General features: G+C 38.4%; 2 long non-coding RNA genes across 4 annotated transcripts; both read left to right on the top strand.

Annotated features, from left to right (window-relative positions):
* Positions 1 to 2,990: 2,990 nt before the first annotated feature.
* LOC113342607 lies at positions 2,991 to 4,982 on the top strand. 2 transcript variants are annotated; one of them, XR_003356752.1, is made up of 6 exons: positions 2,991 to 3,165; positions 3,557 to 3,622; positions 3,724 to 3,824; positions 4,129 to 4,235; positions 4,377 to 4,440; positions 4,680 to 4,982. It is a non-coding gene; the product is annotated as an uncharacterized LOC113342607 (long non-coding RNA). The 2 variants fall into 2 exon arrangements; XR_003356751.1 differs by lacking the exons at positions 4,129 to 4,235; positions 4,377 to 4,440.
* Positions 4,983 to 7,724: 2,742 nt separating this feature from the next.
* LOC113342591 lies at positions 7,725 to 12,236 on the top strand. Of its 2 annotated transcripts, none has more exons than XR_003356747.1 (6): positions 7,725 to 7,863; positions 7,995 to 8,079; positions 8,581 to 8,857; positions 9,715 to 9,772; positions 10,938 to 11,072; positions 11,980 to 12,236. It is a non-coding gene; the product is annotated as an uncharacterized LOC113342591 (long non-coding RNA). The 2 variants fall into 2 exon arrangements; XR_003356746.1 differs by having other exon boundaries at positions 7,747 to 7,917.
* Positions 12,237 to 24,029: the final 11,793 nt, after the last annotated feature.

The following is a 24,029-nucleotide window of genomic DNA, read 5'->3' on the forward strand; positions in this document are numbered from 1 at the left end:
AGATGCTGTGGAGACTAAATCTTAGTCAATAATGTTACAATCAACACCTAAATACATATATAGATGATGATGATTAAACATAAATCAAACTGAAAATTGAACACGCTTATAATTAACAAACAAACAACTTGAAACACATTTGAATTCAAGAAAAGCGTATGCTTACCAGTTGAGTACAGCGATATCTATTTCAGTTGGAAACTCAGTAATCCATTCTCCAATTCAGACCTTTTGGGGTTTCCTACCCTGTTGATTCAAAATCTGATTACTCGAAATCGAATCTGTGTTGATGGTGTCTCTTCATTATTTTATCACCCAAAAAAGAGGTGATCGCATGGCATATAGAATTTATGAAATTCGATGTTTTTCCACTCACTCAATAGAGAGAAAAGGTTGATCGAGAGTCTGAAGACATTTTTGATGGTACTATTTCTCACTAACAGAAAACATGTTTATAAATAATGGCGTTCAGGTAACAAATTCGGTAAGATGTTCCGGTACTCACAGGTATAAGTAATTTGAAATTATTTACATTTATTCCCCAAATAAGTTGGGACAAGGGAAATATTTAGTGTTCTAAGTCGTTGGCAAAAAGAGATGAATAGCTTGCAATGCCTCAGTAAGATTGGATTTTAGTACCGACTATGAAACTAAGCCAAGTTGTAACATTAGGAGACACATTTATCACTACAGATAACTTTGGTATTTGCAAACGGGATGATAGAATTGTTTAAGCGACATATGATTGGTTTTTCACGAACGAAACATGTCTCATGATCTCAAATTTTGAAAACTCTATTTTTGACCTACTCTTTTTGAAAATAGGGTGAAATACAGATGTATCCCTGTTTTTTTTTGAGCGCATACAAATGTACCCCGTTTTTTTCACTTTTACAGTTGTATCACGATTTTGACCGTTTCTTTTGAAAAAACGGCTAACGGAAAGTTATCCTCAATGTCGGCAGTTAAGTCATGTTAAAAAGACCTTCTAGCCCTCCAAATCGCTGAGTTAACCACTTACCTGTTCAAACCATTTAAATTGCAGATTAAGCTGCTGCTTAACTCAGTTATAGTACAACGGATTAGAACATAGGCAATACCACACAAATGCTTGTTGTAAGCCTGAATACGGGACATGTGGGATAATTAGCTGCATTCGTAGGTCCAATTAAGGAGCAACAACTTTGCTACTAAGAGAAGATTCTGGTGCTTTGAGATTTCGTCAAAGAGCAGGACTAAGTTGCAAAGTCAAAGAGCATAAGAGATTAACCTATCATTCCATCTCATAACAGAGCTAGAGTTAGCAATTTCGAATCCATACACAACCCATATTTCCAATCCAAACAAATTCATATCCAATGTTCCTTGTCCTGTAGAAACTAGTTGCAATTCTTGAATTTAAGATACAACATTCAGATATAGGTTAAGCTTCGGTTTATTGTCGCTGCTAAAACTACACTGACCACAACATAAAGAGATAGGAAGCCAAGCCCCATTACTGTGTATCGTTGGCAATTAAAATCAGAAGTAAAGTAAATCAAGAGCCTTATGCCCACAAGATCAGCATGACGACACAAAGAGCTAGTGGGACTCTAACTAATGAAGTCTACTCACTAAGTGAGATCTAAATGACACTTAAAAGTTCACTGAGATCAGACTCATGCTTAGAAGGTAATCTGCATCATGTTCTAGTATTTTGAGCTCATAAATTTATGTTCAACAGAAAGCATTAAAAGGTAAATTAGTTAAGGATAGATTTGAACACTTACCTTTGCATCAGTCAATTCAACAATTTAATTATTAAGTGATGGACCAACAAAATAAGAAACAAAGGTAAATTTCTTTAAAATGCTTTTCTGTTTCTTTGGGGACTTTTCTCAAACACTTGATTGCAGCTTCTTCTCAGTAGCTTCATATTGACCACCAACACACCACAACTTTTTAAATCGATCATGTAACTCAGTCTAAAACAGTGGTGAATCTACAGTGGGGCTAGTGGGGGCACTGGCCCCCCCCTAAATTTTCTAGTCTAGAAAAAAAGCCTCCCGTGTAATTTTTACGAGAAATAACTTCGTGCCCCCTCAGTGTTAACTCCAAACCCGGAGAAGATACACTTCTAAAACCAATTTCATCCCTATTCGTTCCCATAACCCATTTCCACGATCTGAAACTGCCCTAAAATGCTGGAAAAAATTCCTGTTCTTCCGAATTCACGATGATTTCCTTAGATTTGAGGTATTTATATGAACGGATAAACACTAATCAGTCTCCGTGTATATCGATTCAAATTGGTTATGAGGATGGATTAGTCGTGAAATTTGATTAAGTTTTTTTTTTTTTTTTTGTAACTCGGCTGATTTGTTTATGTTGCCAAGCTGTTTGCAGAAGCGATGGTGGTGACGAGATGGAATAATTACATGAAACGTATCTGTTGGCTGGTTTGAATAATGTTTGTAATTGGTGGTTGTATAGATAGGTCAGTTCTGATATGGGTATAGGATGAGGTTCTTAACTGATAAATACACATAGCAGGAGATGATGGAAGTGGTTCTGGTCATTGTGAACTCTCGGGTTAGTTGGTAAGGAACACAACATAGACAATGATCCTTAGATCTGAATCGAGATGACAGTGACGGATTTTTTGGCAGCGGCAAAGCGTGATTCTGATATGGGTAAGAGCAGTCGAGTAAAGAGCAACACAGAACTATTGCTGCCATTCACTACACCAAATTGAGGAATTTGTAACACACAACTATCACACTTAAAAGTGTAACCACATTTGTCACACTATTATGTGTAACAACCTCAGAAAGTGTGACTTTAATTCGAGATTAGTTTTAATTTTATTTCTATTTAATTTGTTATGCTTTTTAAGGTGACTAACATTGTCGGTTATTTCTCTGAAATTATTATTTTATTTTTTATGAAAAAAAAAAATAAGATAAAAAGAAACCACGTCCCAACTTCTCCCCGTCTCGCCCACTCCGCCTATCAGTTCTCTTTTTTCTCTTTTTTCTGCGAATCTAATAGAGAACGTCGGGCATAGAAGAATTCTAGGGATAGAAGGAGAAACTTTTCTAGATCTGAAAGCAAATCGCACCTTTAAATCAATAGGAAGTGATTATTCAAATGGAAAACAAGATCTTACACATGTTGTGGCATCAGGTATTTTATCTCTTCATATAATTTGATTAATGTCGGAAGCCTTTGTGTTAACGTCAGCTTCAAATTTTTTTTTTCAATGTCTTTCGATTTGGGTTTCAAATCTAAGGCCACCAGCAAGCGCATCCAGGATTGCCTCTGAGATTTGATTCTCAGTACCGTAAAAGAATTGGGTTAATGTACAGTTTTTTTCCTACTCTACCAATCACTACGATTTGTTGAATTCGTTTTTTGCACAAGTTTTGCTCAAGTCACTAAGAAAATCATGCCTCAATCTGGTTGATTAGAACTGGTTGCATAAGAAGCGATGGGAATCATGGGATAAACTTAAAAGCTTTGGTTCCTTTTCACTACGTGGTTCGCTTTTAGTAAATTAATACACTTCCATTTACAGGGCACAATGTCTTTTTGGTTCACCCAAAAAGGGGATATGGAAATTGATTTGAGTCAGATGCGGGAGGTTTGTCGATGATGCTATAAATCTGGCATTTCTTCTCGTCATTGTCTCTTCTAGTTTTTATATTTCCTTGGTCCGATTGCTTATGTTTTATGTGTTTACAGGATATCCGATTACCTAGATCCCCAAAAGGGGCTAAAAAGGTAGTTTACAAGCTATAGGCCGAGATCATATAACTAACCTGCAGCTTCACTATTATCTTCGCGTGAGTATGGGGTTTTGTAGTTCATTACTTGATAACATTCATACATGCTGGATCTAGTAGTTTTTTTGTTTTTTAAAATTACACCTCAGGAGTACTCATTTATCTTATATCTGAGAGTACCTGATGCATTTCAGAATTATTCTGCATGGACAACTCGTTAAACATCACAATATTGCCGATTGATATAAAGCATCCCGATTTCATCTTGTACAAACCTCAATTAGGAAAAGTTGGAAGGTTCATACGATTCTAGGATTTTATTTTATTTTTGGCCCTACAACAAGTTGTTTGCTACTGTATACAGGTCTAGGTGCACTTTGATATCTTCTTAAATGCTACCAGTTATCTACTGTATACGGTTCCTGAAGGAAGCTCCACTCATGTTTAATTGATTCATAATTCTTTTAACTGGTAAAACTATATTTCAGGATCTATTGAAATGGACTTCTCAAGTTGATTCATACTTAAATGTCTTTGTACTATACTTCCAGTTGCATGATCCTTGAATGATACGCTTCTTTTGTTCCCCTTTTCTAACATGTTCCTTGACAGCCATTTTGACGTGTTCTCAGTTAGAATATCAGTAGGGAAGGGGTGAAGTAGGCTAGAATTCCAGGTAGTAAAAATGAATTTTTTGTTATTTCTCATTTGTCGTTCCGTCTGAAATTGACTTCTTTAAGTCCTTAGGTGAATATGATCTGTTTTTGTATGTGTTCTAAAGGCAACTTTTATTGAACCTACTCACAACAAGCAAGATTTTGAGAAAACTACATAGACAATGTTGTTGGAGTGCGGTTTTATTGAACCTACTCACCGTTATATGGATTTTAACTTATATTTTCTTGACTTTTGTAGGCGTTTTTTGTGTCGGATAAAAGATGCCCAGGCATATGTTCATCTTAAACATAGTAAAGAAACAATGAAAGTAGCTGAAGACAGTGCGGCTAAAAGAGTTTAGTGGAGCATATGTGGGGAAGTCTAGGATTGCAGAATGATGTGTCAAAAGAGCAGCTGGTTATGATATATATTAAAAATTTCTTTGCAAATGTATATTGCAATTTTGGTTATCTATTAACTTGTTTGTAGCATGTATTACGTTGTATTGTAATAACTGTTAGACAAAGAACTAATAATGTAACTGAGAAGAAGATACTTAGATCAAAACGATGTTGCTGGAGATGCACAGAAAATGTAGAGCACGTATACGATACGCTGTCCTAAAGGAAATATCGCCTGCTACTCCGCTGAGATGCTATAGCAGTTGGCGAGTCACCTCCAGGATACAACTACTGATAGTACCCTTCAATGTAGCATACAAAGAGAGTACCCTTAGAACTTGGCAGTGTTAGCAAAAGCTAAAAACAGAGAAACTAGAAATAAAAACTTATTTTCTGTAAGCAGAGGGAGAGCAGAAGAAGAGATGTTTCTCTGTTGTGTGTCAAAAGAGCTCAAGACTCCTCCCTTATATAGTGTTTAAGACGTTACAAACGAGAGGAAAAATGCATGCAACAAAACTATGTGTAAGACAGAAATACTGGTAATGTTTGGTTAAAAACAGTGTTGCTTTTTTCAGGCTTAGAGCAGTGTGTTGGTTAAAAACAGTGTTGCCAAAACAAATACGTACAGACAAGAAAGCCAGGACAAACATGTGCAGACAAGGAAGGCAAGACAAACACGTACAGACAAGAAAGCCAAGATAAACATGTGCAGACAAAGAAGAAGATTCTTCTACATGTGTGTAAAACACGTACCAAAAGTTTTAGCAAAAAGATAGGAACCCACACCCACACCCGAACCGACCGACCGGACGACGGCGTGCGTGCTTCTGTGCGAAGCACCGCGCGTACGGGAAGGGAAACCTTGCCCTAGTCTAGGCCTTCCCCCCTCACACAAAAGTCTAATGACCCAAGGACCATGCCCGTTTTAGCCAATTCTATGGTATTTAAGTCTAAAACTCTTTAGATTTTAGTCTATGTGGGACTATTGTTTTATATATTCAAATGAAAAAACAAGTAGTGGGCAATAGGTCTAGAGATCAAAACATAGTCCATGCAAATTTGGTATAACAAAGCCGTTTTTTCTAACAATAACTTGTATGAGATTTTAATGCCATACTGTCTTTGAAACCAATTTCTTTTTCAATTTAATTTCTATCAAAAATTTTGAGTACTATTTAAAATTACGCACATTTTGGATAAAATCTAAAGTATGGAGGGATGGGAAAGTCTATTAGTTACTGCCTAATTTGTTACACTAATATATGTAAGAGATTTGACATACTCTTTAGTGTGATTAAAATTTATTAAAGTCACACTTATTAGTGTGACCACTAATGTGTAACAAATGAAAAACACCATATTTATTACACTTATATGTGTGACAATAAATAAGATGTCACACATATTTATGTAACAAAATGTCTGTTTTGGTGTAGTGATTTTACATCTGCGGGTTAATGATGACGAGATTCAGCTGTTCAAGTGAAGATGAGTTGGTGCTGCTCCATGGTTGCCTTGGTTGAATTCGCGAGAAGATGGAGATGGAGCGAGCTGGTTTATGGATGTCTGTTGCTGCCAGTCGAGAAGAAATTGCAGCTTCCGGTGTTTGTTGATGCCTCAATCCATACCTCAGTCCATAATGGAAGAACACACCGCAACATGATGGTATTTAGGTCCTGATGCATGTGGAGGTTTTCATGTTGTTAAAAGTTTCTGATGGAGGAAACAGTTGATAATGTACATATATTCTGTTTTGAATGAACTCTGTCGTATTTAGTTTATTTCAAGACTAAATTACTGAGGCACCCAGAATTTTTGTTTAGGGTTAAAGCACCCAGAATTTTTTGTTTAGGGTTACTTGCGAATTATAATAATTTAGGGGTATATTTGTACACTAATAATTTTATAATATTTTATTTGATAAAATTAAGTGAAGCCTGGTCATAAACAATCAATGTCTGGTCCAGGTACCAAGCCCTAACGTTGGACAAATGTTGGAACAAAGCCTAGTGTTGGTCTAAACCTGAGTACCAAACTCCAATTATCCCTATTTTTAATAACTTAGAAAATAATTCGTTTTTTGGTTTGCCGCTACGATGGGGAGCGTCCTGTGCCGAATAGATGCAATGGATTTTTGTTGGAGATGAAAAGACATCTCCAAAGTGTGTGATGGTTCACAAGAGACACATCCATTCCCATTAGAAACTATTGGTGTCTTTTGAAAATGAAGATGCATCCCTAATAGGCAGGAGTTCCCTATATGTGGTGATGATTTTTCTCACTCAAGGAGGGAAAAAAGACACAACAAAATCTGTTCTTTTCTAACTAAGCATTATCAGAATCCATAAATTGTGTATTCTTGGTTGGGTCAAGTGAGTACAACTCTTGAGCCCAACAACGTTCTTAGGGTTTCATTGTATCCTGAAAGCAATATTTCACTGACCGATTACACTCGCCAATTGTTTGGGAAATGTCGAAATAACTGCTGAATAGAATCGCAAGGCCTTAAAGCTCCAGTGATACAACATTCTTTTCGTTCTTAGATTTTTTATTCTCTATTTTACTAGTACATCTTCGGAATTTCGGTCTCACCATATTATAAATGAAATTCTGATATAGTTATGGGAGTTGTCTCCTATCCTATCCTTTTTCTTCTACACATCTCTATGGTTGATTAGTTGAGGTTCAGATGCGGAATCGTCTATCAACTAAAGTAAGAAGCCGGGTGCCTTAAAATATGCATCGTGAGTTATGAAACAATTTCTTGCATCGTGACATGAAATCTCTCATTAGAAATAATGCCCCACCTTTGTTATATCCTAGTGGTGTAATCAAAGTGTAGTTAACTTTTCCTCTATTTAGTACTACTATATAGATTTAGATCTTAGCCGTCCGAGTTAGGGCAATACTCACTCATTCTTAGTTTTGATTTTGCTCCCATCTCCCTTTCCCTCTTTTCCTGTGTGTTTCCGCCGTTTTAGAACCATCGCCACCATGGCTTTTGATGTGGATGATCATCAAACAACAACAACAAAAAGATGGTAACATGATGATATCTCCTCTCAAACATAAGATCTAAGTTGGTCATTCAAGACGTAAGATCTAGCTTACTCCTTTTTATTTCGATCTAGTTTACCAGACTTATTGACTCAATTAATTCGCTTCTCTGCAGTTCATGGATTATCTGGATCTCCAATTCACATACCTCAAGTACTTCTTCGGCCTCTTCTTAACCAGAAATGGAGCAAATTCCACAGGTACGTACATACCTAAAGTTATTTAAGTTTAATTGAACAATGACTTCAATTTTTTAGTTAAATCTAATTTAGGTCTAATTAATCTTTATTTTTCTTTTTTTCTGATGGAAGAAAAGTTTGATTTACTGTTGTATAACTTATTGGGCTTATTCCGCCTTTGTGAATAAATGGACAACTGAGTTATTTTCTTGCTTTACCTTATTAGTTGATTTATGAATCCTGATGGTGTGGTGTAATTTTAGAACAAGTTAAATGGTCGATCCATTAGTGCATCTGAATACTGAGTTTTACTTTCAGTCATCATTATATGTCTAGATATTTATCCAATTTGAAATAATCATTTACACTAAAATTGGTGGTTTCAGTTTGTTAATTGTACATGTATTTTTCGGTTTATCCAATTTGATGTGGTGGTGCTGAAATGCCATAGTTTATAGGAGCTCTTCAATATGTCATAGTAAGGTAGTACAACATTTTTATTCTTTCCTATGGTTTGTTCAGGTTGACATGAGCGTCAATTTTTTTTTGGCGATCAACGTTATCCCAGGCAAAGCAACCTTTGTGACGCTGGATCTTGAAGGACAAACTTACTGCACTAGAGATGAGGTAGATGTTAATCCTCACTGGCACCAAACCTTCATCTTCAACGTCAGTTTGTACCTTACACTTCAGGATCTCAAACTTCAGGCTTCACCCCTTTTATAGCGTCGAAATAATCCTTCACGAGCTTCTTATAACATTCCCTTTTATCTCCATTCTGGCACTTCAAGACGTTATGGTAACAATATTGAACTTTTACACTGCATTTGAATATAAGTTTCTATGCAGTAATGATAGTGATCTGTAATTTTGATTGGTTCTTATGCAACAATGTTACTTTAGTAGGATCAGGACTCAGGAGTGTAAACAACTCTGATTACTGTCTTTTTATGGTTTCACAACAAATCAGGATTTGTTTCAGCCAATCTAGGATTAGCTTAAGTTAAGCTGGGTTGGTAATAATCTAGTTTCAAGGTCTAATTGTGTACTTAAGCTCACCTTAAGGTTAGTGGTACTTTAAGTTTAAGTAGTGATGAGCTGTCCTATGAGTAGCTATTGAGTTGTCTTCTCTATCTCATGACTAAAAAGGCTAGAGAGAGGCATGACAAGATCTCCATCAGTATAAAATTGTTAGTAGCTATTTATACTGTGTATATTGATTTGAGTTCACTTGCAGATAAGGCATAATATTTGGAGTAATTCTGTTTTCAGCATACAAGCATAATTTATGTCATACTTATGGTTAAGCTATAATGCTTTAGGAGCGTATAAACATTGAAATTAAGAACCGATACAAGGGCTTTGAGTAGGAAGGTGATCTCATATGGGGATCCACCTACTTCAACACTTTGTTAAACCCAGTTAGGGCTAAATCTAAAAAATTATGCTCTGATTCTTGAGTAAAATGAATAGACACAATTAACTAGTAATTCGTGTCCCATATATCGTTAGTTATAATATAGACTTGTTAGGGAAGCTTTCAGGCAGTATCTAACCAACTCACATAAATTTATTTCCACTTGATGCTTTTATTGAATAATTGATTTTTTCCTCTTCAAAATATTATAATGAATCGTTTTTTATGCCCTTATTTAGGTATAGTCTCCATGCCGTGGAGTTGTTGGAGAAAATGATGACTCTAGACCCATATCAGGTATTAATTTACAGATAAAAATTTGATAATGCCATCTTCACTTTTCTGGGCGTACATTTAGTGTCCTCTTTGGCTACATTACTCTTTTCGTGTGTTATAGGATATATATGGCAGGTGACAAAGAGAAGCCAAGTAGAAAGAACGGCACAGGTGAAACTTAGATCATAATTTTTACAGGACCTCCGTGAAGTTGAGAAGCCTCACAGCCAAACCGACAGTGTCTGGGTTAATTTTATGGTTATCTAGCTACCAGTTAATCCTCCATCTGAATATGTAGATTTACCCCTTAACTATAGAGCGTCCAAACAATCCTTCACAAGCATCTTCAAGCTTTCCCATTTAGCTCAATTCTGGCTCTTCAACACGTCATGGTTACAATATTAAACTTTTACTCCATACATGTTGATATAAGTTCATATGCAATAATGAGTGATATGTATTCTGATTGGTACTTATATGCAGTAATGACAAAGTATGTTGCATAAAGAGATATATCCTGTTGTTCACATCTAATCTATTACTGGTTCTTAAAAAACTGAGTTACAATATCATGTTGTTAGACCTTCTTTAACAAAAGAGGACCATGTATTTTAAGTCTGTCGGCTACTCTGCTGAAGAACTAGCAATAGAAAAAGATCATTCTTTTGTCATAATGGTACCGTGTAGTGTGACTAGTGTCTTATTTTCTTTCCAGGTCTCATGAGTCATGTAATCTGATCTGGTCATTTCGAAATGTTGATACTTGAGAGACTACAAGTTTGTCCATGTTCATAATATCTTTTTCTAATTCTGCCCGGTAGATTAAAGAACCATAAGTGCTGAATCATCACTATAAAATGTTATGCACAGGAAAAAGAACTCCAAGTGTTGAAACCTGAATTGTGCTCAATTTAGTTCTTTCAGACTTGCATATTTGATAGTGCTTTGGGTATGATTGCAATGCTGAAGAAGAATCATGTTGAGATTTTTTCCAATACTGCTGTAGAACTTGTTAGTATTTTTGTATTTGGTTCAATAAGTTAAATTCATTATAGAATAGTAGGTCAAGAAACAAAGTGAGGCAAATAAATTGAAATGTAAAAGAATGTGTTGCAAGTAAGTTATACTCTTATCGTACTCAGTGTCTGTACTCCAGAATAATAAAGAAAAGTTGATTTTGTTGCAGGTTGATGGGAGTTTAATCTTATATAACCAAAAGAGAATAATAGTGTGAGCCTAGTTTCACCAAATACAAAAGGAAGGACCAATAAGAGGAAATCAATGGAACATGGGGAAAAGCCTGAGAGGAAAACTTGAAGAGGTAAAATATCTTATGCACTTTAATACCTTTGTCGTATTAATGTTAGGTCTGTGATTTTTCAGTGAACAGATGAAAAGCTAGAAACTTAGAAAGAACAAAATAATAAACATCCTCTGAATTTAGTTGTGCTCAACTTTAAGAACGTTATTCTTATTTGTATCTGTCACCTATCATATTATTAATACACCTTAGTTCTCTTCTTCAGGTGAACATATAATCTTTTGTTTATGTAACGTTGGCTTTCTGTTTTCTGTAGTAAAAGTGATAATCAGGGCCAAGCGCCAGTTGATTTTAATCATCTCAATTTTTGTATTTGATCATTGGAAATCTAAGTATGTAATAGGGTATCAACATCTTCATCTATCTTAATAACTGTAGTAATTATTTGAAAGTCTTCTTGGGAACCGATCAACAGAGAAATGTGGTAGTTTTCTCAATGACTGCTAAGAAACTGAAAGAATTGCTTTGCAAGCCTAGTTGCACCAGCACCACTCACTCTCCTTAGTTGAGTCTCTTAACAGTTTTGTACATTCCGTTCAAAACGACCCTTATTGTTAGTCATATCGACATGTTTAGACAGTATTTAATGCGGATATTTACGATATTCTGCAGTCTCAGACACTATTTGAACTAAGTTATAGCTCCAAAGACGTTTATTACATTCTAGTTGAGCCAAAGATGTACATATTTTTGTTTCGGAATTTAGTTTCTTTTGTAAAACATGATTGTCGGACTGTCCGTCTGTCTGTCTGTCTGCTATGTTTCTGCGCATGCATGTTTGTATGTCGAGTGTGTTTGTGGTTTAGTCTTGAAATCCATTATACTCTCTGTTGTATCTGTGTCTTTGCATTTTTGTAGTTGAACTCTATCTCAATTTTCTTACATCTAGATGCTTATAACATTGCAGTGGAATGGAGGATTTTTCCTGCTGCTTTTGGTGTTCCTTGAAGTTTTTTGTTGGAGAATGGAGATGATTTGAACTTACTAATAGTGCAGTAGTTGTGTTTTTTAGTACAATACGCTTGCATAAGTCTCACAAGTTGACAGACAATTGAGAAATTTGATAAATCTGTAATATGGAGCATTGTGACATGAAACTTGTCATCTGTGTTTTGAAATTCTCTTTATACATCAAAACATGCCTCATGATCTAAAATTTGCAACTTCAGCCTAATTTTTTCATAGCACTAATGTGCTTCTTGATCCATAATATCTCAAAATTTCCCTATATTTATATAATAATATAATCTAAAATATTCTTGGGGGGTAAATATCCAAAAGTGCTCGCAGCACAAATTGGATGAGAAATGCTCAAATATCCCGTTGTAGTGATGTAACAAAGGTGTAGTTATTAGCTTTCTAAGTTGTTTGTCTATTTACCCTAGCTATTCTAGACGTCTTGAGTTGAATTAGGGCATCCTTTATCGTTCTCAGTTTTCTTTCTCCCCTCTCTCTCCTTCTCCGTCTATTCCCTCCGCCGTCTCAAAAACAAAAACCATCACAGATCGATCGAACCATGGTTTTTGATGTCGATAATCATCAAACAACAGCATAATGATATCTCCTCTTAAATGTAATTAAGTTCTTATACCTCTTAATTTCATTTCATTTTATTTTTAGGTTAAAATTAATAGTTATCGAGATAATTGATTTGCTTCTCTTGTTTCATCTGCAGTGCAAGGATCAATCAGGGTGGATCTCCAATTTTCTGGATTATTGAATCAATCGAAGAGGGTTTATAGAGGTGCTGACCAAAGCAGTGGCAACATATTTGTCCATTCTAAGTTGTTTGAAGAAAAAAAGTGGTGAGCTCCATATTTATATGAATGTCTAGTAATCAAATTAAACTTGTTTTGAATTTGGTAAACAGGTGATGACACCAAAATGAGTTTTGACTTGAATAATTTTACTACTTATGCGTTCTCAAAGCAATCAATGAACATTTGGAAGATAGATTATGTGGAATTTGTAACATGTGATGTTGTAACAAATGTGTTTGAGATCTTTTTGATACTAACATCATTATTGTTTTCATCTAGATTTCTAATAGTTGAATTCTCTCTTATAGACCTCTATGGAAATCGCACTCCAGAACCTCTGGTATTTCAAAGCGATATGGTACCAATATTAAACTTTTACTAAGTAATAATGATGGTAATCTGTAATTCTGATTGGTTCTTATCACTTATGCAATAATGATACTTTGTTAGAAGGCCTGTAAACATTGTTGGTTTATTATGCTTTAGCAACAAATCAGCAATCAAAGCTTGGTTGGTAATAATCCAGATTAGCGCCTGGTTCAAAGTTTCATTTCCAATTATGATCTGGTGGACTTGCCCCTTAGTGATGCAAAGTACACTTGGTCTAACTTTCAAGAAAATCCATATTGTAGCAGAATTGATAGATTCCTTATCAATCCATTATGGGAAGCCATGTTCCCGGATACTATACAAAGTGCAAAGCCTAGGCCAGTGTCAGATCATACGCCTCTATTGTTTTCAACAACTATGATGCATACAGGTGCAAGGCCATTCAAACTGGAAATTATTTGGTTGGAAGTGCTGACCTTAAAGAAAAGATGCAAACTTGGTGGAGAGATCTTAATTTTAATGGGAATCCTGGCTTTGTGTTCTGTAAGAAATTGATGGCAGTGAAAGAATATCTTAAAGTATGGAACAAAGAATGCTTTGGCAAGGTAAACAAGAAGTTGGATGAAATGCTTTTACAAATACAAGAGTACATATCCCAACAGAACTATTTACTTATGAGTGATAAATCTTGATACCTATTACTAGGGAATTGGGGAATCCACAACTCCGAATTGTTTAATCATTATAGAAGAGAAAGAGGTGCAAGGTATGGATGGATGTAATGTCTCCGTGTCATGCGAAGATGAGGACATGGGATTATCACATGACAACAATAAATTTTGAAATCTAAGAGCTTCTCCAATGGTGTTGTGTATGTTTCCTAGGTGGAACCTGATAGACGCATTTATGTGTCTATATTAGTCTCAATTCTCTGTAATGTTAGCACTCGATTTCGTGTTTATTTTGGTATTTTATGTCTTTGTAGGTGTTTTTTGGAGAAATAAACATGTGTGGAGAAATCGGGTCGAAAAGTTGTTAAAGGCACCTGGGGGATACTTACTATTCGGGCTCTCAGTTTGGATAAGGGGCATCCCAATCACTAAGGGGTACTCCACTGATAAGGGATACCCTAATTGCTATTGATACCTCACGGCTATTGGCACCCCATCAGAGGATTGGGGGCATACCTCCTTCACCTTTTGAATATGATAATGGCGAGAAACTTTCTTCAGGCGCGACGATTCTGAATTATTTAAGAACCGAGTCTTTATGGTTTAGGAAGGGAGATTTCAATACGTTCAGTTAAAAGGGAGGATCAATACGTGTTGAAACACGTCATAGGTAGAGCTTCAGGCCGGAAAAAATGGAGGCTTTCTTCTCGGGAAAACAGAGTTTTGGCAGAAAAGAAGTCAGTTAGCAGCGATGATTTTCTTGGAAGATTTGGTCGGCGTTTTGATGGATTTTCTCGTCAGTTTGACTTGGTATGAGTGTTACAACAAAACGGGACTACCAGGGCCGGTCCTGAGTATTTTTTACTCCGAAGAAGACACTTTTTTTTTGCCCCATAATTGTATATATTTCTTACACGCTGCACATTTAGTTTAATTCTTTTTTGTATTTTCAGATCGTAAATCTTATTTTTTTTCTTTTAACTAGAGGCATACATGCAGCAAATAAAAATTATGATTAGTGGAACGAACACAATTTATCATTTATCAATTATAGCTAAAAATTGGATCACTAGAAACCTAGAACATCTTCATAAAATAGAGCCTTGAACATCGACATCAACTTATTATGCCTGAAATTAGTGTGTCGTGTACGGTTACCAAGTCAAAGCGTTGGCAGAAGTACTAATAGTAGCACTAGACCTTAGTTTTATCCTCATCCTGTTTTGCTTTGTTTCCTTCAAAATAATAACACTAGCAATTTATGAAGTAAAGTAGTAATAATTACGTTGATTTTAGTTTTTGTAGAGATTCAATTCAATTGAACTCCAAAATTTATAACCAAATTAAGACTCAAATTATCTAAAATTGTTGGCTAAAAAATTACTTAACATCAAGGATCATTTTTCGAACTATGATTCAAAAATAATAATAGTATAAAGAGAATTAGATATGCACGAATACAAAAGAAGAATGTCATGTTTTGTAGTTGCATAAAACCACTCACTACATCCAATGGTATAGAAGATGAGTTAAAACTAAGTCAAGATGTTCAACAAACATAGACACAAAGATATACGTGGTTCAGTATGGTTACCTACGTCCACGGGGTGAAAGGATGAATGTTATTATTTCTTTTCTTTGATTACAAGGTGTTCTCTCATTCTCAAATTGTGTAACTCTCAAACTCTCCTTCCCGAATGGTGTAACTCTCAAACTCTCAAATGTAGTGTCTTCTTTCTCTCTCTTTCAACCAGCCTCTCTCTCTCGACCTTCCCTTATATTTATAGGCCAAGGTTGACATACAACAAAGTTACAATGTTGGTCACATTACATCAATTTAGCTGTTCACTATCAGACCTTCACTGCTCGCCCGACTTTCTGGTTTGACCGATAATTCTTCACCCGAGGCCGAGTCTTAATCGTCTGGTTAACACGCTGTCTCCCTTCTTTCTTCTCGTTCCTTTGTTTGACCATCTTCCTTCGTCTGACCGAGTGCTTTCTGATTGTTCGCCCGACTTGTCAGAGGATACCGACAACTATTGGGCCACCACGTCCGACCCACGTGATACCTCGCTCTTTGCGCCGTTTGTTCTATCTTGTGCTTCGCCACTCTTTCTTCTTTGGTGTATCACGGCTTAGGATCTTTCCACCTAGCCCTGTGGATTATCTACACCTACATTTATTCCCCTTCTTTCGCTCGTGTGCTAGGCACGAGGGAAAGAAAATCGCTCCACCTCCCCACGTCCTCGAGCATGCCGAGAATTCCGCCATGCAATCTCCCACTAATTCTCCCTTTATGACTTATAACCGTTGTTGTCGGTTGAGGCGCTGCACCTATAAATACCTACCTTCATGTTCTCTTTCCTTTGCTCGCCATTTTTCAGAGAAACCAAGTGTTGTTCTTCTTTTTTCTTTTCCTCCCACTTTACTGACGCCATTAATTCCGGTGATTCTCGTATCTTCTCCGTCTTCGGCTTTGCTGTTTTTGTTGGTGAGGTTTGCGACAGTTATGGTTAGTTCTTCCCTTTGCTTCTCTCTTCACCAACGTTCGTATCTCTCCGTTCGCTTTCTGCCATGGCTACTTATTCTCCGTCAATGACTGAAAAAAGGTGTGTGAGTGATACCTTCTCCGAGGGCGATGTTGTTCCTCTTGATTCCCTATTTTGGCTCGAGAATCCTTCTCATCACGATTATCGTGCTATAAATTCCTTTTTTCCTGATGATTTTCCCTCTTTTTCATGTAGGGCTGATAAAAGAGTCTCCAAAGACTTGTCTGATGATGAGTTTATTGAACAGTTGAAGGAAGAATTCGGTCTTCAAAACTATGAAGTGACCCTAGTCTTGGGCCAAATGGGTGTGTTGAAGAAGACCGATGTCGATAAGCATGAGCAGTCGTCCGAGGCGGTCATCGTTACTCGTGGTAAGTTGGAACTTAGCCTTCGCTTTCCTCTATACAACCCTGCCAGCTCTTTCTACTATGAGGTATTGTCGCAGCTTCGTCCGTATCGGGCCTTGACTCAGTGGAATGACAACACTTTCTGTCTGATGAATGAGTGGAGTGATCGAGGCGAGGGTCGCGGATCTACGGCCGATTGGTCGACCTATAAGCCTGGAGACGCTCCCGATTACACTTATGCCAATTTAATCGTGAACTATCGGAGCGGGACATCTCCTTGCTGATTTTGCTGCTAGCCCTCACCGTCAGAAATCTATGCCCGAGGGTGTTGACAGATTGATGTTAGATGCTGATCCCCTTGGTAAAGGTTCCAACAAGCGTGCTCGCCACAACAATGACCCATACTGGGACCGAGTTCCACTTCTTGTTCGCGGCCAAATTTTGCATGGTAGCTTTCTTCCTCCTCAATTTCCTGCAGAACCTTATCCATTCTGGGTGATTAACGATGATAAGGTATGTTTCTTTTTTTCCACTTTCTTTGATTCCTGCTGTATCGGCTTAGTGTATTGATTACTTTCTTGTTGTAGGATAAGCCTCAGAGCGAGTCTACTAAATCGGTTTCTATTTCCAAGAAGATGAGAGCTGGCACAAGGGTCGAGGAAGACCAGGGGAAGGTAACAAACATATAGATTTTATCCTAAGTACATGTACTTGCCCCTGTTTTTTTCCTTCACGTGTTTAGACGGTGAACCTTCTGCAGAAACTCCCTAGGCGCGAGGATGAAGATGTTTGTGGGTCCGATACTGTTGGTGGTGAAGGTTTGGTTCCAAGGCGTAATCCTCCTCGGGGGAAGGTGGCGGTTAAGGGAGTGTTGCTGAAAAGCTCGGACGTTGTGATCGACATCCCGGATCAAGATGATGAGGACGATATATTCGGGGACGAGCAGCTGTTTAATGAAGATGTTGGTGGTCATAAGGAAGGGGAGGTTCCTGTGGAAACTGCTATTGTGACTCCTATCGTGCAGCCTGGAGCTCCAGAGCCGACCCAAACATCGCTCCAAAAGCTTCCCCAGAAGGATATTGGGTCTTCCTCGGGTGTTCAGACATCCTTTACCATATCGGGCCCTATGTGTGATTATCTTTGCGCATTACACTCGGAGGAGTTTGGCTCCTATACTGATGAGCAGATGATTGTTGTCGTGCCCCTGTATCACGACATTGCGCCGGTCTTTGATAATCTGGTAACTGGTTTGTTTGAATTCTTCCTTTTGATGTTATCGGGCCTTACTAATCTCGTATTGGGATGGAATTTGTAGGAGTTGAATCGGTCGAGGTTGGAGGCTGCACTCTGCCGATAAGAGATTAGGAAGTTGGAGGATGCTCTTCAGCAGAAGAAGGAACGATCTCGTGATCTGGAGATCAAACTCGCCGATGCGCAAGGTATATTGTTTACATAGTTGTGTTGATTGAGTTCTTCGTACCAATGTCCTGAGTTGATTATTGTTCTTCTAGCCGAAATATATAGTATAGATCTAGACGCTTCTTCGGAGTATAGGCTTATGAAGAGAAAATGAGATATCAAGAAAGATCATGTGGAGAATGTTCGACAACGAATTTCCAATAAGATGGGAAGATAGACCGACAGGAGGCCGAGATCCAGCAACTTCAAGAGGAATTGGACAAATATCGCATGTTTGAGTATGTCCCCGAGGAGATAGATAACTTACGGGCTCGTTTGGGCATGTTTCAAAGACTTGCTGGTGATAAAACGTTACTAGATGATAATATGAAGAGTCAAAATGGTTCCCTTAGGCTTCAAAATCGAGATATTCATGAAGATCGACGACGAATTTTGAGGGCAAAAGCTGTGGCCGAACAGTCCAACCGAGATCTTCTTGAAAGGACCAAGGGCTTCGATTAGCTGCCCAGTGACCTAGAGTGGACCCAAGCCCAGTTATGGATGCTACAATTGTCCGATAATCGTCAGAGGGACGAGTGGAGCGATCACAAGAAATATTGCCCTTCGAATGAATTCAATGAAAAATACTATAATAAGTTAACTTTGAATCTTTCTAAGGCCGAGGATGAGTTGTCCAAGCCCGTGGAGTTGTTAGAATCTGTGTTGTCAAACCTATCAGGTCTATGGAGTGCATGCAGGGGTGGCCTTAAGACCGAGTTAATTTGTTGTTTTTACTCCGTGTTTTGTTATATTCCGTGTTTAACATGCTTATAATGTTTTGTTGCAGCCGAGCAAGGTCGTGCTAAGGATCTGCAACGAGATGTGCACAACCTCGAGCAAGAGGTGGAGCAGTGGAAGAAGGATGAAGGAGAGACGAAGGTTAAGCTCCAAGCCGCCGAGTCGAGGTCCGAGAAGCTTTCTCAGCATATTGTGGACGAGAAAAACGCTCATCAGAGCGAGCTTGCTGAGGCGATCAAGGCCGGCGTAAAAGAGTACATCGCGAAAAAGCGTCTTCAGGTTTCTCAGAGGAAGGGAGGGGCCGCTGCTGTTCCACTCAGGAGTTGATCACGCCTTTTGTAGTGTTGCGCCACTAATTTGCCTTTGTTGCGGGTTGTAATTCGTTTGAACACTTGTCCCTTGCTTCTTTGAACAATTTCCTTAAATGGGGTGCTGCGTCGCCAGATTTGTTTTTCCTTTTCCATCGTTTTGACAATTATCTTGAAAATTTCAGCCTTATCTTGTTGTTTATGTTACGCACCTGCATTTGATGTCACGTGTATTGGTTATTAGTGCCTTTTCTGTCGAACACACTCAACAAGGAGGGTCATCGGGCCCGATGCCATGTCCCAGCCGAGGTATCTCATCACTATCTTTTAGATTCTGTGGAAGGGTTATAGTCTCCCTTGGTCTAGGCCCGATAATCCCAAGTGGTTAATGATAAACCAAATCGGGAAGGTGGTCACGGCCACCTGCGATGGGGGTAAACTTTCAGATATAAGTAGGTTACCTAGCTGAGAAGAAATCATATATTAACAATCTTTGATATCTGGCTTCCAACCACCATTACCCTTAGTCTACCTCGGCACTTGCGCACTACCATTGCCCCGAGTATCGAATAGCCAGTCGACTGTAAGTCACCTCGGCACTCATGGGTGAAAGGGGTCCTCTCGTCCTCGCTTATAACCTCGACGATCTTATCTTCTTAGCCGGCTCCTGACAACTTCCTTATCTTTTCCTTTAACTCTCTTAGCTTGGCTTCAGTCGCATTGTCGGACCTTGTGTTTCTGTGTTGATTATTCCTCTCGTGCCTTTCGTCGTCTGTCGATGAATCCTAGGGTGGACCATATCTTCCGATAGGTGGTGTTGGGGGTGGTCCTGATCGACCGGAATTGCTTGGTCCTACTGTAGGTGGTACCTTCCCGATTCGGCCTTGGTGTCCTGATGTCCCTCGGCTAAAAGATCCTCTCGATCTCGACCTTAAGTTCCGTAACTGATAGTTCTCGAATTATAGAGCTAGGTTCCTCTGCTGAAGATCCCTTAAAGCCGCCTCTTGCCTGCTTTGGTTTTTTAGAATTACGAGTAGTGTTGGATCTATACTCTCATGGCTAGAGTGACTATTTGGATGGCTTAAATTGGCAGGGGGTGGTGGAGGTGGTACTGTGGGGGGTATCTGAGTCGATGTCGCCGGATCGATTCCGATTGTTTCTCGTCCTAGTTGTACTCGCCTTAGTCGTTCTTGCTCTCGGCCAAGGGCTTCTTGATACTCAGCTTGTCGTCTGATGTTTCGTCTCTGAGCATGCAGGATTAATGTTTCCTCATCATCTTCCATGTCTGACGCGGTAAGTCCATCTATTTGATCATCCCTCCTTGGGGGCGAGGCGATTCTCTCCAGAGGCGATGGGTCATCGTCTCGTCCCATATCGATATCCTCTTCCACAGTTGGCATACCTCTTGCAGCAGCTCGTGATTCCTTTGGTGGTGGACGCCCTTCACTCCCTCGCCTCGTCCCAGTTACTCCTTCTTGCATGCTGTTACTGGAGATCGTGCGGTTCCTCAGAGTTCTTCCCATCCCTGACGTGCTAGCCATCGAACACATTGTGCTGTTAGTCCGAGAGTCGTCCCTACATACGTCAATGAAAACAGACAACACCTTTCTTTGAACTTTTTTTGAAAAGTTTCTATAGTACGTACAGTTTTAGAAGAAACAGGTGACTGACACTAAAACTGAGTTTCAAAAGTACGATTCCCTATACTATGCCATGCTGACCTCGCCAATTTTGCCCTGTTCAGACTCTAAGAGTCTCCTTTTAGACGGGTATCATGCTACGTCGCTTTCAAAGTTTCACGACGTCGCTCTCAGCACCACGACTCTGCATTAACTACAATTTTTCTTACATTCTCTAGACTCCAAATCATTAACACCTAGTTCTCTGTGGGTAAAAGGTCCAAATTCGTACTTTTATGAGGTCAGCACGCCACGACAAAAACTGGACTAAGACTTATGCACTCCCTTGGAAGTACAAAGGGATGTCTTCCCTTGATTCCTTGGATTCGTTCACCGGCGACCAATAATATTGATGTGCTGTTGTTTTGGCATTTTCCCCAGCCAACATGGAACCTCAAGCAACTTTAACCACACATCAAAGATGTTATTTGGGAGTTTATGTTATTCCGTTGTTGAACTTGCAAGACAAAAAATAAGATCAAAATACGAAGACAAGTGCGAAAAATACTATGAAAACGAAGATTAAGACACGAAAACAGACTCGCCTATAAGCAAGACTAGTCGACTGTTCGGGATCGACCCAACTGAAAATGTTTGCTAACGACTCGATCTTAACAACGAAAAATTAACTATATCAACAGACTTCAAACCAAACGATCATATACAAACTTTCACCGAGCAGAGTTCATCCCACAGCATCAACTAACACTCTAAGTGTTTTTAGGAGCTTTTGGATCGTCTCCGTCGGCACATGCAGTCAAGGTATCCGGAGAACTTAGACGTTCCCCTTTGTCAGCCCCAGAATGTAGTTGCATAAAACAACTCACTACATCCAATGGTATAGAAGATCAGTTAAAACTAAGTCAAGATGTTCAACAAACATAGACACAAAGATATACGTGGTTCGGTATGATTACCTACGTCCACGGGGTGAAAGGATGAATGTTATTATTTCTTTTCTATGATTACAAGGTGTTCTCTCCTTCTCAAATGGTGTAACTCTAAAACTCTCCTTTCCCAAATGATGTAACTCTCAAACTCTCAAATGTAGTGTCTTCTTTCTCTCTCTTTCAACCTGCCTCTCTCTCTCGACCTGCCCTTATTTTTATAGGCCAAGGTCGACATACAACAGAATTACAATGTTGGTCACATTACATCAATTTAGTTGTTCCCCATCGGACCTTCACTGCTTGCCCGACTTTCTGGTTTGACTGATAGTTCTTCACCCGAGGCCGAGTCTTAATCGTCTGGTTAACACGATGTCGCCCTTCTTTCTTCTCGTTCCTTTGTTTGACTATCTTCCTTCGTCTGACCAAAATCTTTCTGATTGTTCTCCCGACCTGTCAGAGGATAAGGGTCACGTCACATCCGAAAACTATTGGTCCACCACGTCCGACCCACGTGATACCTCGCTCTTTATGCCGTTTGGTTCTATCTTGTGCTTCGCCGCTCTTTGTTCTTTGGTGTATCACGGCTTAGGATCTTTCCACCTAGCCCCGTGTATTATCTACACCTACATGTTTAATATGAGAACTAAGAATACCTTTATAACTTTACTCTTAACTCCTAATAACACTGATTTGTTTTTGACTTTAAAGCTAGCCGATAAGGATTACTTAATGCAACTACAAAACTTTCATTTTAGCCCTGAAACTATTCCAATTCCTTCCTTATCAGATAATTCATGAAATATCCCTCTACTTGTTTTTATTTTGATGAAAACCCGAAAAGCAAAGAAGGTATTTTGTTGCCCCCTATCCCTTGTTGCCCCAAAGTGGGGCTTTCCCTGCTTCCCCTATTGTCCCGGCCTTGGGACTACTATGTGTGCCAGAATTGAAATAAAATAGGAGTACTCGATAAAACAGGGTGAAAACAAGTTGCGTACTTTTCAGGATTCATTTGGACGAGAATTTAGTGGAATTTTTATTGGATATGTACTGGGAATGATCCAATACATCAAAACAGGGAAGGTTTTGAAGTTGGATTAGATAAAGATGGAAGTTCACCGGACTTGCATCGAAACAGGGAAAGAAGAAAGTTTATTGGGATAGTTTGGTTTCTCTTTTGGAAGTTACGTTCAATTTTGGAGAGGATATCGTGTTTGGATTCTGCCAGGATTTAGTTACCGAGTGTGGAGAGTTTATATAACTCAGGGAAGGTTGGAAGCGTGCAGAGAAATATTATCGCAGCTTGGCCGGGAAGAAAAGGGAAGATATTTTCGTGATTTCTTTCACCTGTTGTGTATATATAATAGGTTTAGAGTCTCAGGAAGGGAGTCGAGAGTTATGGGGGTGTAAGGAGAGCCAACAGAGGGCTCAATAACGAATAATAAGAATTGCAGAGAAGCTCTCGAATGCTGCTGAAGGAGGAGGAGACGAAGAACATTGGACGCACAGAGACAGTCGCAGATTCTGCTGCAATAGCAAACTATCGTTCTCTCTGCAGTCTTATTCCTTTGTAACGGTGACGTCTGTAACACAATGACAGCGTTGCAAAACTCTGTTTCCATATATTTCTTCAATAAAAACATCTTTTGAGCCATGGATTACTATTTTGAGCGAATATTTAACATCATGAGCTAAACCCCATCACTGGGACGACGGAGGAAGCTTTATCACAACATTTTGGTAAATATAATTGATTCTTTAAGACTTTTTGCACTTATTTTAATTGTTTTATGATTTTCACTCATTAGTTGTGATTTCGTTTGATGTTGTATGCTTAGACGTAAGAGCTTTTTGATACACCATGCTTGTGATTTACATCTAATATTTTAGAAATCTACCTCGGAAAGGAAATAGAGTCCATAAAAAGAGCTAGAATTGTTGTGAGTCATCATATGAACCAACTGAATGTGATTAATGGTGGAATCTGAAGTCTCAGTACCTCTTGATCTTGTGACGTCTTTTGTATATATTTTTGTTTATTAAGTCTGAAATCAATCTCAACAAGTCCGACCGAACAATACTTTATTTACCACCATCACAATCACTTCAAAACCACAAACAAGACATCCTCATCCCAATGTTAACTTCAATTTAGGGTGAAAAATAATCCATCTCCAATGGTGTTGGTTGTGACTTCTTTTTAATTAAATACAGATTTTGTTTTTAGTAA

This window comes from Papaver somniferum, unplaced genomic scaffold (assembly GCF_003573695.1).
Source record: "Papaver somniferum cultivar HN1 unplaced genomic scaffold, ASM357369v1 unplaced-scaffold_45, whole genome shotgun sequence".
Lineage (NCBI taxonomy): Eukaryota > Viridiplantae > Streptophyta > Magnoliopsida > Ranunculales > Papaveraceae > Papaver > Papaver somniferum.